The 12,856-nt window shown below is 37.2% G+C and overlaps 1 protein-coding gene across 1 annotated transcript in view; it reads left to right on the forward strand.

Annotated features, from left to right (window-relative positions):
* Nucleotides 1–12,856, forward strand: part of galnt10 (polypeptide N-acetylgalactosaminyltransferase 10) — a 104,396-nt gene that overhangs the window by 56,821 nt on the left and 34,719 nt on the right. The gene's annotated exons all lie outside the window — the stretch shown is intronic.

Consider the following 12,856-nt stretch of genomic DNA (forward strand, 5'->3'; position numbering starts at 1 on the left):
TAAAATGACGCTGTGTGCTTATAGGGAGGATTGAAATAAATTTATTTTATGCACCCTAGTAGCTTTCTGAGGTTAACTCAATTATAATTTACTAAATTAGTAGTGTATTAAAAGTATATGGGATGGAAATATGCATATAATATTTTAAATGCATTTTGGTTTGATTAAAGCTTGACTTTGCTGGAGTTTATTGGAATGAAGTTGAACAAATTGAATTGGATGGACTGATTTTATTTATTTTTTTACTTTATTGCAGTCATCCATTACTCCACAGCTGCATCAATGTTTTGCTTATTAATTTTTTTATTAATGAAATGAATAATAAATGTAGTTTCTTTAGTTGAATCGTGGCGCCGCCAGTCTACCCAGAATCATAAACCAAAGATCCCAGTGTCTGAATGAATTCAAACCTAATAGACACACTTGTCTCCAATTAAGTATGGTAATTTATTCATAAATTATTGAATGTATTAATAAAATACCCTGAATGAAATTGACGAGTGAGATATTTTATTTTTTTTTATTTTTTTTGTATTAGTAATACTTGGACATGAATTGGTCTGAACTGTTTTGAGATAAAACAAGTTCAAGCAAAAGGATGTTGGTAAATCTTTGCTTTTTTATTCTAAAGTAATCAAATTGCATTATATTTGGAATAAATTGGAAGTTATTGACCTGAATTAAACTGGATCTTAATAGATGAAAACCAAAATATATTGGACTTTGTGTCATTGATTTTAAATCTGAACATATTTTCCTATATTGAATTAAACCGAAAAAAAGCTGTCGGCTTTTTTTTTTTTTTTTTTTTTTTTTTATAAGTGACAGGTCTAACAATAATTTTGGCCTCTATCTGTTAAAATGAAAGAACAAAGTTGGTCACACATAATAAGAAGGACTAAAATAAAACTGAATAAGATGAATGTGGTCCAACACAAATGGGGTTAGGTCACGGGACACAGATGCTCTGCGGACAGATCTGGCTCCAGTGAAATCAGGTTGCCATGCTAACCTGCCCAGCTACAGTAAATAATGAGCTTCAGCTGGGTGAGAGGGATGAGAGGAAGGAGGCTGCAGGGTGGTGGTGACGGTGCAGGGAGGTCAGCTCACTCTTCATTAGGCTGTAATTGAATTTCCGCAGCCCGTGCAGGGAGGATGTTCAGCTCTCACTCTCCCTGCAGGGGAGAACTGGCTCGCTCTGGCTTCCCAACCTCCCCGATACTTTCAAGGTTAGCTCGGCTAATGGACTACTTTCTCCACGGATTTCTCCGCTCGCCATCTGTCATCTGCATGTCCGACCATGTAGGTGAGCAAGTACACGCTCCATTATGTGACGGCGCCGAAATGGAATACAGCCGGGCGGACACACTTCAGAACAGCAGAAGGCCGTGTCTGGGCCGCACAGCAGCTGAAATGCAGTCAGGTGGCGACTCAACAAGGGACCTCCAGTGTCCCAGTGAAGGATGCAAACACCAAGATGTGGTGAAGGACGACCATTTAAAACCTGACAAAAAGAAATGCAAAGTAGATTAACGTTCCTGAATTGATTTTAAAAGAAAGAGATGGAAGAAACATTACAAAATTTTGTTTTTTATCAAAATGGTTAGGGCTGGCCTAGCCAGTTATTTTAGTAATTGATTATTCTGATGATTAATCGATTGATTGGATTAAAAAAAAACTGTCACGTTCTGCAGATATTTCATCTAACCATTCAAGCTTTTTTATGCAGTATTAGAAATATATGAAAATATGCAAATAAATCAATTCTTTTTTACATTTTTAGATTTTATTGCCTAAAATGCAGTCATACAACAATCGTCAAATCATTTACCGTTAAAAAATACTTCTTAGAAGTAAAGATCTGTAATCTCCTATTACAGACCTTTAAAAAGTCTAACATTTTTTGTTTTTTTTGTTTGGGTTTTTCTTGGCAACAGTGGGACTATTGTTAACTTCAAACATGCAGAAGGGGACAGTAGTTGATTTTAGACCTTTGCTGAAGTAGATAAGATCGGTGGGTAAGATCTTCTTCACATTTTAAGCATCAGCCAGTAACGGATCCCAAATTAAAGGAAATCTGTCTGTAAATCATCTGGCTGATAAATCGGTTCATCCCTACATCTAACATCATCATGTAAAAAGCTGATCCCTTTCTCCTTGGCTTACAATTTTAAGCAAAGGTTGCTTAAAATGAGTTTGCTTTTTTTTTCTTTTTATTGTTTATTTGTTTTTAACAGATTTTAAACCTCGTGAAGCTTAAACTGTGGAGTTATTTAACTGTGGAGAAACTTGAGGAGTTCTGGGTTAAACAGATTTACACACAAAGAAGGTTTTCTTCTATCTTAAATGTAAAATGTATATATTTTGTATATATTCCTGCTCTGAGGAATTAAGCCAATTGGTTATTAAATTAGCTGATGATTACTTTAATAATTGCATATCCCGATAAAGCCGTTTAATTGTTTCAGCCCTAGTCGTGGTACAGCAGTCAGGTCTGTAGCCAATGGCATTACTATTATGATTTGTAATTACAACACTGAAAATCTATAAATAGGCCATATTGATTCTCCAAGATGTTTTCTCCTTAGACATTCATTGGTGTCTAAGACTTCAAATCATTCAGGTCAGTGTCCAACTAAATGGTTTGAAATTTGATTGAATTCCTTTTGGAATTTTGATTAAAATCACATTTATTAATGGTTTGCTTCATCTGTGCTGTCCTCCTTTAACTTTCCCATACAAAGTCCTGCTTAATCTGTTGTTTTAATTGCAGATGAATTTAATCACATTAGAAAATAATTGTGTTTAAATTAGTTTATTTACTCTAATTAGGCTTGAACTGAATGCGTTCAGTTCTCGGTAAATTGCTTTCAGTCGACTGATTGTGAGTTGGTGCTACATATACAAGCTGAGGGAGATTAAATCTGTTGTGCTGCTTTGTATAATGTGGTCGGAAACTTCCCCTCTGAATTTCTTAAAACTGTTTAATGAAAAAAAAAAAGAATACTTCCCAGTTGTGAGCTTGTTTTTTTGGGTTTAGGATCACTGACTGACAGTCTAGTTCTTTTTATCCCAGGGAAGATGCTTCTGACATAAACTTGTGTTCAGGTGCATCTTGACACAAGGGATGTTACACTTGTAGGTCATTCCCTGGGGTCAGCTGTGTGAGATGACTCTTGAATCTCTGACTCCAGCTGCAGTCCACTGCCTATGGATCTCCTCTAAGATCTCAGTATGGCTTTGCTTCACAATCCTATCAAGGCAGTTATAGTCCCTGTTTATCATCCTTCCACTAACTTTTCATTTATATGGATTCAGCATTCATCAAACAGCCAAATCCTTAAGAATGACCTTCTGTAGCTTTTTGTCATGTCAGCAGTCTTCCCTTGACTGTGTCAGCTACATAATATCATATAGCAATTTATAAAGCACTTAACATTTTACCCAGGCTGACCAAAGTGCTGAACAAAAGCATAAAAATGTGATGCAAACATAAAGTATAAAAACAGTGGTTGATGTCTCCCACTGGGTTGAAGGCCAAGCAGTATAACTGGGTTTTTAAAGCAGATTTAAAGCAGCCATTAAAGGAAGAATGTCTGATCTGGGTTGGTGACGTGTCCCAAAGTTGAGGACCTCCAAGGTCAAAAGCTGTCATAGCTCTGTTTGAAAAATTATTCATTGTTTTTTGTAAATGTTTTTAATGAGAAAAGTGATCTGTAGGTTTGTATTAGCTATAAGCCATAATCAGCAAAACTGTTAGAAATAAATGTTTAAAGTATATACATCGGTATCTGGTGAATCTATGTAACATGAATTTCACAATTTAAAGTTGCAATTTTTTTTAAATTGTTCAAACTGTCACTATGTAATGACAGTGTAATAAAGACAAGTAAACCTCTTCACAGAGCCAAGGGGAGTGTCTTAGTGCTGTCAATCAATCTAGTGTATGCACATATCTTTTTTTTTAGATGAAAGTTACAAACTGCAGCTTCAAACAGAAGTTTTGAAATAAAGTTTCCAATGACATTCTAATTTATTGAGGTACACCTGTGATCAGAGTGTTGGTGGCTTCTGTTCTATTTTTTTTACTACATCATCGATGCTGTTTCGGACCTGTCCACTGTCCTGTCCTGTCCCCTCATCCTGTAGCTGCGTTTCCACTGACCATACACTTGCGCAAATTAGAATTGTGAAAATAAATTTGCTTAATGGAAACACCACAATTTCTAAAAACATCTTTGCCCTAGTAGAATGAGGTGAATTTCCGGCCGTATAAGAATTAATTAATTTCACAAAACTGCAATGGAAACACTTTTCAAATTACGCGAGTCACATGATCAACAACGGAATACTACGAGTGGCAGAAAAGACAAAGGAGATGACAGGAAGTGGTAGGAGGATGACGACGCGGCATGTTTTTTGATGACAACTTATTCACATGTGATTTTAATTGTGTTTCTTATTACTATACTAAGACATATGGATCATCTTCAGACAAATTGTGATTTAATTGTGTTTCCTGAGTTGATTTTTCTCATCCAAAGCCATATTTTCAGCACCAAAGTGAAAGCCAGTAGTCTACATGAGAAAACATGTTAACATGTTTAACAAGTTAATTTTTTTTCACCCTTTTAATTAAAGTGCACTTTGGAGATCAGAGCTGCTCCACTCTGTGGAGGATCTGACTTTATTAGCAACTGTAAGTGTCCAAACACACAATCAGAGATTAACAGAGGGATGGAGGACGCCTGTCATATTACAGTGTTCTGTTTTGGTTGCATAAAAATAATTGGTAATATTGTTTCTAGTTATATCGAAAGTGGAGCTGCTCTCTGAGGTGTGCCACTAGCATTTTACAACAAAAACAAGTGACCTTCTTCATGCTTAATTGGAGCAATCGTAATACCAAAACCGTAAATATACGTTCATGAAAATAAGCAAGGAGAATTATAAGATGGATGACTGTAGAGATGGGGAGGATGTCTGGGCTGTTCTTTTTAAATAGCTTTCCCTGGAGAACACAGGGGCCACTTTAGCTGTTTGGTAAATTGGAAATGGGAAGAATCATTAGAAAATAGTTGCATGTCAGCTGAATGCACCGATTTGAGTCAAATGGAAACCGGTGTTTTATTATTCAGGATGGATGTTGGGGTTGTGCTTGCTGCATGAGCCGTCTACTGATCTGCAGACAGCGGATGGCCTTGATGAATGAAAATTGGTGTTAATGATCACCGAGCCTCCGTGTTCCTTGTTTCTGCGGCCGCTTTTCTCTTTCTTTAATGTGCCTTCTGCACTCTGCTTTAGCTTCCCTGCTTTGTTTTGCTTTATTTACAGCTTCCCTGATCTTGGGCTCAACAATAAAAATGTCCCAGTTTCCAAAATGCTGTGTGGATCTTAAACTACAATTACCTATTGATTCCAGGACACCAAGATGAGATGGGAACGGGGGGGAATGAGTGGGTGAACAAAAAAAAAAAAACACCTCCTACAGAGAATCAATAGACAGGAGAATCAAAGTTTTAAAGCTTGCAGCAATTACAACTAAGCATAAAAATTTTACCCAAAGCAAATTAAAAGTTGGCATTTGTTTTCCTTGTGAATCCCTCAATACTCGGTATATATGTTCGGTCATTACGATGTGGGTGGATTCAGAGAACAACTAAACGCTTAAACATAAATGAAAAGCATCTTCCTGTAGACGAGACCTATCCTGAACCCTGGTTTTGTTTTGGTTGCTTATTTCCACCGGTTTTCACACGCTTCCTCTGCCTTTGAAGATCAGAAACTACAGCGACATGTTTGAGGGATCAAAAGTAGCAAGAGCGAAGTCTGTGTTATGCATTTCTGTTTCGACTTACCCAGTCGGCTTCACCTTGGGGAGAAATCTGGGAGACGAGCAACTGATGCTGTGTGTGAAGACAAAGGAATCTGCCCTAGCATTAATATGTAGTGTCATGTTTTCTATGTCTGGAAAAGTCTAGGATTTAAATGATTTCCAAGTCTGAATAAAAAAAAAAGCAACTTATAAAAATAAATAAACCATGGAACATTTTTCAAATTCCTTCCTATTTATGCAATTTGTCTACCTAGTTGCATAAATAGGTAGACAAACTGCCTATTTGTCTACCTAGTTGTCAGATCGTTTGTCATCATTTGTCTGTTCAGTCAGTCTATCATCCATCCATCCACTCCACTTTCTGGTTTACATTAAGACAATATTTAGAAATGCCTGTCATGAATTGATCATATCTGTCATATCTATCATTTTAAGTTGGCCAGAGAATTTGGTTGTAAGAATTTGTAATTTTGACCTGAAAAAAAATGTGTAGGTACCTGTAGTTTGCATTAATGAGCAGTAAAGTGATGCTTATTACTTTTGCTCACCTGCATGTTGCTTTCTGACTCTACATCCATTTTTAGCTGTGTATTGAGCGGCCCTACTGTAAGTTATATAAAAAAACTGAATTACTAGTTTGAAAGCTGTCATCTCTGCCCTCTTTTTATTATATTTAGAAAAGTTAGCATTATGGTACCAGATTTTATATGGACAGTTTCCCCCATTTGTTGAAGCTGAAAATCTTGGAAACAATATCATATAAGTTTGTTTAAACCTGTTAAGATATATATTTTCTTCATCTACAAAACTTTAGAAAAACTTTGCATCTGAATGAGAAAAGTGATTTTAGTGGCCGTATTCTCGCTACTGCAGAATCTGAAGGTGACCGACTAAACTACAAAGAATTGCACTAAATAATAAAAAGGGAATCATGCAAGTCTGGTGTAGTTGACTTTCAGAACAAAATAAAACCTGCTGTGAAAAATGATTTGCAGATCTGGTTGCTTTCAATTAGGTCCTCTTTCAGCAGTGGTTTCCAGCAGTATCAATAAGAAAACTTGAACTCTTGGGTATAACTTGGCAGACGGCTGTTCACACTGAAAATGACTCTCCAGGACTAACAATACCCTAAGGGATATTTTTACAGCTGGCGACAGCAGCGGCTGCTTGACTGGATGTTTTCTGTTGATTTTGACTGAACACAATATCAGTGCTGTCATGTTAGCGGTGACTAACAGTCACTATGTCTCTTGTTACTGGTTTTATGAAGGCAGTTTAGTTGGTTTTCCCTCTGTCATGTCACTCTTACCACCTTGTGTAGCCCTTGCTTTGCTCCATTGTCAGACTCCCTAGATGTAATTTTTCTTTTTTCAGTTCTGTTCTTTTATTTAACTTTGTATTTTTCGTAGATTTGGTCAAACCCTACTGTCTAGATAGAGCACCGTAGTGGTCCCCCAAACATCCAAACCATTAAACTGCTGTCAGAACAAGAACTTCTTCCTAAACGTATAAATTCACATATATTTATAATGTTTTCCCCATGTGGGCAATTAAATTTAACACAAACAGAGAAGAGAGAGGCTTTCCTGGGATAAACATATTGACGCACAGATCTAAGACCATATAGTGGATACATTCTTCATTAGATTGATGAGTGCACAATGGATTCCTCGTCAGATATACATTACACATATAGAAAAGGGGCTTGTAACGGCTTGATGTAACTGGTTAAAATAAATAAAAGTATATAAATTCTGAAGTTCAGTCAAATCTGATTAGTCCAAAGTCTAAAAACGGACAATTAGGTTTGAAGAACAGCACTCCTTTCCTGCAGGTGCTGGTGTTGAATGCACGCAGAGACATGAAACCTCCTGCCCTCTTTTCTTGCTTATCAGATTAATCATTTTGTGATGTGACGGTGAGGCTCACGTATGCAATATATTACGCTGGACAGGGTTGGTAGCTGCATAAGGGATGTGCTTTTGGTGTAATGCCTGAAGTGTGTGTCTGTATCTAGGGAAATAAAGGTCATCAAACTGCCTGGCATCCCTTTTTCTTCTTTTTAATGACAGTTGTTAAAAAGCAGCTCCACGTGCTTGGAGCCTGGCATTCAGCAGAATAGGAGGATGTGTGATGGAGTGTGCAGGAGCAGCTGAATGTTTTGGAGCAGTAAACTGGAAGCTTGGCTTCTCGCATACCTTGCCAAAGCTTCTGGGAAGCAATCCAGGCACCTTGGAAAGGTGATTTGGATAGAGTATTGGTTCCACTGTAATTTCAGCTTAATTGAATCTAAATCCCCCTTCGCACATCCTTGCATCCACCAAGAAGGGCTAAAAAATATCCTGCAGGGCATGATGATTGCATCTATAAATGAAAAGTCTAAGTGAACTTGTTGCAGGTGCAATAATTTTTCAATATATGCATGGTAAAATTATGACTGTGACTACACTTTTCAATAAATGGATCCTTGCTGGAGAAGCTGAGGGATAATAGTGGATATTTGGGTGTTGGTAAATGGGACCTGTGGCAGTGACCTGGATGTCACTGATGTCCGATTCCTCCTTGTGTCCTCGATTCTGCATTCTAACACTGACTGATATGCATGCCAAAATCAGCCGCTTCTCATTAAAGTGATTTATTGCCTCGACAGTTTTTTTGTAAACCAGACAAGCCTTATTCCAATTTATTCCAGTCAAATTAACCGTTCATAATTAGACACCGCAACCTTTCATGCTCCCCAATCATTTCCTGAATGGGCTTTACATGCAACGCAAATGTTCGCTGTTTAATCTCCCCGCCTGTCATTAGGAAATGTTTCGTAAGAATCTACCCAAGGAGGGTAAAAGTTGAGCTTGAATCAATTTCCTAATGGTTAATAGCTAATGGGCTGATTTATTGCCATGTTATGAAGGTGGAGGCCCATCTTGGTGTGACACTGACCCTGTGGAGCCCTTTAGACATTATTTCAATGTCATAATAGCAGCACATTAAAGCTGCAATGAGTCGATGGGATGTTAGATATGTGAAGTTGAAGGTTTTTTTAAGGTGATATTATTGAACTTTCACTGTATCTGGGTAGACTGTAAAGTAAGATGACTGACTGACAACAAAGGTTCAACAAGATGTTACTCACTCAGCAGAAACAGTTTCATTTAGATTTGGCTTAGTTTGGATGGTTGTATCCAGCCGTTGTCTTGCATACGAAGCATACTTCTTTCAACACAATGCACCTGATTTTCGGAAAACTGTGATGAAAAACCATGATGTCTGCATATTGGACAGGTGGACAACATGATCACCCAACCTCATGCCAACCCAAAATGCCAATGCTAATTTCCTATAAAAATGCCTTGCCATAAAGCATCTTGGAGTCTGGTGACCTTCACTGAGTATGTTGCTCTACTAACACATTATTTGACTCTTACCAACACTTATGCTCCTCCTCAATGTGTTTTCTCCTATTAAATCATTCAGTATCTGTAATGTTTGTGTTCATGTGCACCAAATTTTCCCCTAACTGGACAATTTACTCTTGTTACAAAACTTGCCGCATAATTATTCTATAGTTATTTTGCAATTAGGTACTTACTAAATATTCTGTCACTTTTCAGTAATACAAGTTTAATGGATAGAGTTATCATTCACCTAACATGTAGCAAATGCAGTTTAAGTTGTTATAAAGTTTTGAATATTTTAATTTTAAACCAAATAAAATTGGCTAAAACCAAAGATTTTGCTATTTTTGCAACAATTCGGTACAGGCACAAAAGTTTGCCTTAGTTTACCTGTCAAATCCTTTTTATTCCCTTTAGAGTAGTTGTAGGTTGAGTGCCCCCTTCTGCCCCAACTGCCAAAATACCTTGTTCAGAAGGAACAACTTGGACCAAAACGTGTCAGTTTGTTATTTTCAATGGCAGAAAATAGGGAAAACAACTCTTTTTCAATTTTTGGTACCAATTAAAGTTTTAATTTGAGCAACATTCTCAAAAATTACTTTGAATTTTGTTTAAAAATGCTGACAAAGTGTTTGAAGATAATCAAATTAAGGTTTTTTTTATATATAGTGCCATGGTGTTTCAGAAACTAACTGGTTCAAAAGTATTCTTGCACATTTCCAGTTTTTTCATATTACAACCACTGACCTCAATGTGTTTCTTTGGGATTTCATGAGATGGTGCTACACAAAGTGGAGAGTGTCCGAAGAGCCTATCCTCTGACTCAATAATTTGTGAAACCACTCACAGCTAACCCATGCTTTGTTTTCCTCCCCTTCACAAAAATGCACTGCTTTTTCTGGTTCAGTCACATAAAATACAAATAAAATACATTTGTTTGTGACATAAAAAAATATGTAACGGTTGAAGAATTCAGTATATTTTTGCTAATTTGCTCAAAGCTGCTTTTAGGGATGCACAATGTAAGGCAAACTGAATGCTTCTTACTGAAAGAAGTAGCCAATATTAATTGTTCTCCAAGTGATATTGCAGTGAAAACAAATGTGCGATATGTTGTGCAGCCTTACCTGATTCCATTAAAGAGACCACAGCTGACAGCTGATCAAAGCTGAAAAAAGATGTTATTGCAAACCATCCTTCAACCACTTTTCAGTGTTATCGAGTCAAATTGCTAGAAACAGAACCCTTCTCCTATACTTTGTAACAGTACTTGAATATGGCCACATAACACATCTTAGGTCCAAGGAGAGTGACTCAAAGTACTCTTTAATATAGCTGTCCAAATTCTAAGTAAGCTATTATCTACTGTTTCTCATTACATTATAATCCTGTAGAACTGGACACTCTGTTTTCAACATTAACAAGCATTTAATGATAGTTGAACAGCCTAAAGCTGAAACCTTGATGTCATAAACAGGTTTTATAATCACTGTGACAATGAATGTTTCTCGGTTTTCAAGCAAATCTGTTTATATTGCTCATGTAATTGGTTTTAATTAAATACCTGTCAGGACAGGCCAAATCCCATAAGAGACCATCAAGCATAACCAGTAGAGGTATTTGTGACAGTGTGGTAGTGTGATGGACAGTATCCCTCAGTCAGGTCCTGATTACTGTTCTCTTCTAATTCACTTTGCTAAGCTTTAATAACATCTGACTGGACCAACTCTGGTCTGAACGCTTTTGATCTGCGGCTTGTTTTACTCGAGGAGAAGGGTTGTCATTTCCTGAGGGTCATTAAATAATTTTCAGGAGACAGAAGAGAAAGAAGAATGGAGGTTAGCCAGAGTGGATCCGTGTGGGTTTTGGCTGCTCTTCTTCCTGCTTTTGTCTGTCAGCGTTGGGATCCAGTTCAGGCTTTTTAGCTGTCTCATTCTTGGCAAGCATATGGTGATCGTGGAAAGGAACTGTTCATTTTTGAAAAGATTAAACCCTTATATGAGCCAGGCATCAGTATGGGTAACCAGGATGAAGACCTTAAACTTAAAGGAACACCTTAGCTCTTAGCCATTGGTAGTTTCTGAAAAGAAATACCCCCCCACCCCCCTCAAAAAAAAACAAAAAAAAAACAGAGCTAGTAACAGTTAGGGAAGAAATTAGCAGCCCAGGAAAAGGACACAGCAAAACCCAGATGCACAGAATCAGAAGTGTTTTTTTTTTTTTTTTTTGCTTTGTTTTTTTTCTCTTGAGGGAGAAAAGGAAGTCACACCAAAACACTGAAGTACTTTATATGGGAAATTGTCAATGTGATGGATGCTAATGCTCATTTCCTGGCTCTATCCATGCCATCGAGCCAAGAGTTGAACAGTTTACAAATCAACAATTAATCATAAGTCTGTTAACTGTTTGCATCCCTACTCTGGGGTCTTTCTTTATGAAGTTTGAATGTTTTGTCTGTAATTGTGTGGGTTCTCTCTGTACTTTCTGCCACAGTTTGTGGCAGAAAGTTTAATTGTCCTTAGGTGTGTGTATGTGTGTGTGTGCATGGATGTTTGTTCTGTCTCCCTTGATGTTGTCCTGTGATAGACTGCCAACCTGTTCAGGGTTTACACCGCCTTGCCAGTGACCACTGGAGATTGGCACATAAACTCTTAACGGACCTGTCTCCAGTGACACAAAATAAGAAAACTCTATTTTATGTGTCATATGTGTTAAACCATCAAGCAACAAAGTGTCTAATTTAATAAGATTATAAGGTTTTATACGATTATTTGTAAAGTTTTGAAACATGTCAGTTCAGATAATTGATTCAATCAAATTAGATTTTGTCAGACCAGAACTTAAAAAAAAAACAAAAAAAACTGATACATTGGATTCGACTTTAGAAACTCTGGTTGCAAATTAGAGTAGGTAGGGAAGAAGATAAAAAGGAATTATTACCAACACATTTTTCCTTTAGGGTTAGATGATCAAAACTCATAAATAAAGCAGCATTACCAGTGTATATTTCAAAGATGTTTTTTATAGGCAGTTTAACTGTTTGAAGGCAATGAATGTTTACTCCCTCTGAGTAACTGTCCAGAGCAGCCTTGGATGCAGTTAAACAGCTTATTTTCCAAGAGACAGATGGATTATAAGACGCTGCTGACACATAATTATTTTTCAGGTGGAGAAAAGTCTTTTTTTTTCAGATGCATCTGATTTGTGTTTACCCGTGATAAACAGACTTGTGTGTGTATGAAAGCTTTCTTGGCTGGTTGGTTTGTACCATATGGTGTCTCATCAAGACTTTTGCCAACAAAGATGGAATTAAAGGCACATTAATTTCAGCAAGATGTTGAGGATTGAAACGGAGGCTGCGAAAGCAGATGATGGATGAAATCACATGGGTTCAGACAATGTATGTTATGGACGGGTTGATGGAGTTCCAAATAGTTACGATTGGTTTGATGAGTATGGACAGCTTTGGAACGGCCGTGACTGCAGTCGCACTGTGAATAAAAGCTCACTCTCAGATTTCACTTCATCTTTCTTTTGACTTGTCAGAATGTGCTTGACATTCAAGCAGAAAGATTTACAAGCTCCATTTGCCACCGAATTGATCTGTCAAAGGCAGTGTTGATGG

The sequence above is a fragment of the Xiphophorus maculatus genome, chromosome 11 (genome assembly GCF_002775205.1).
Source record: "Xiphophorus maculatus strain JP 163 A chromosome 11, X_maculatus-5.0-male, whole genome shotgun sequence".
In the NCBI taxonomy this organism is placed as follows: Eukaryota; Metazoa; Chordata; class Actinopteri; order Cyprinodontiformes; family Poeciliidae; genus Xiphophorus; species Xiphophorus maculatus.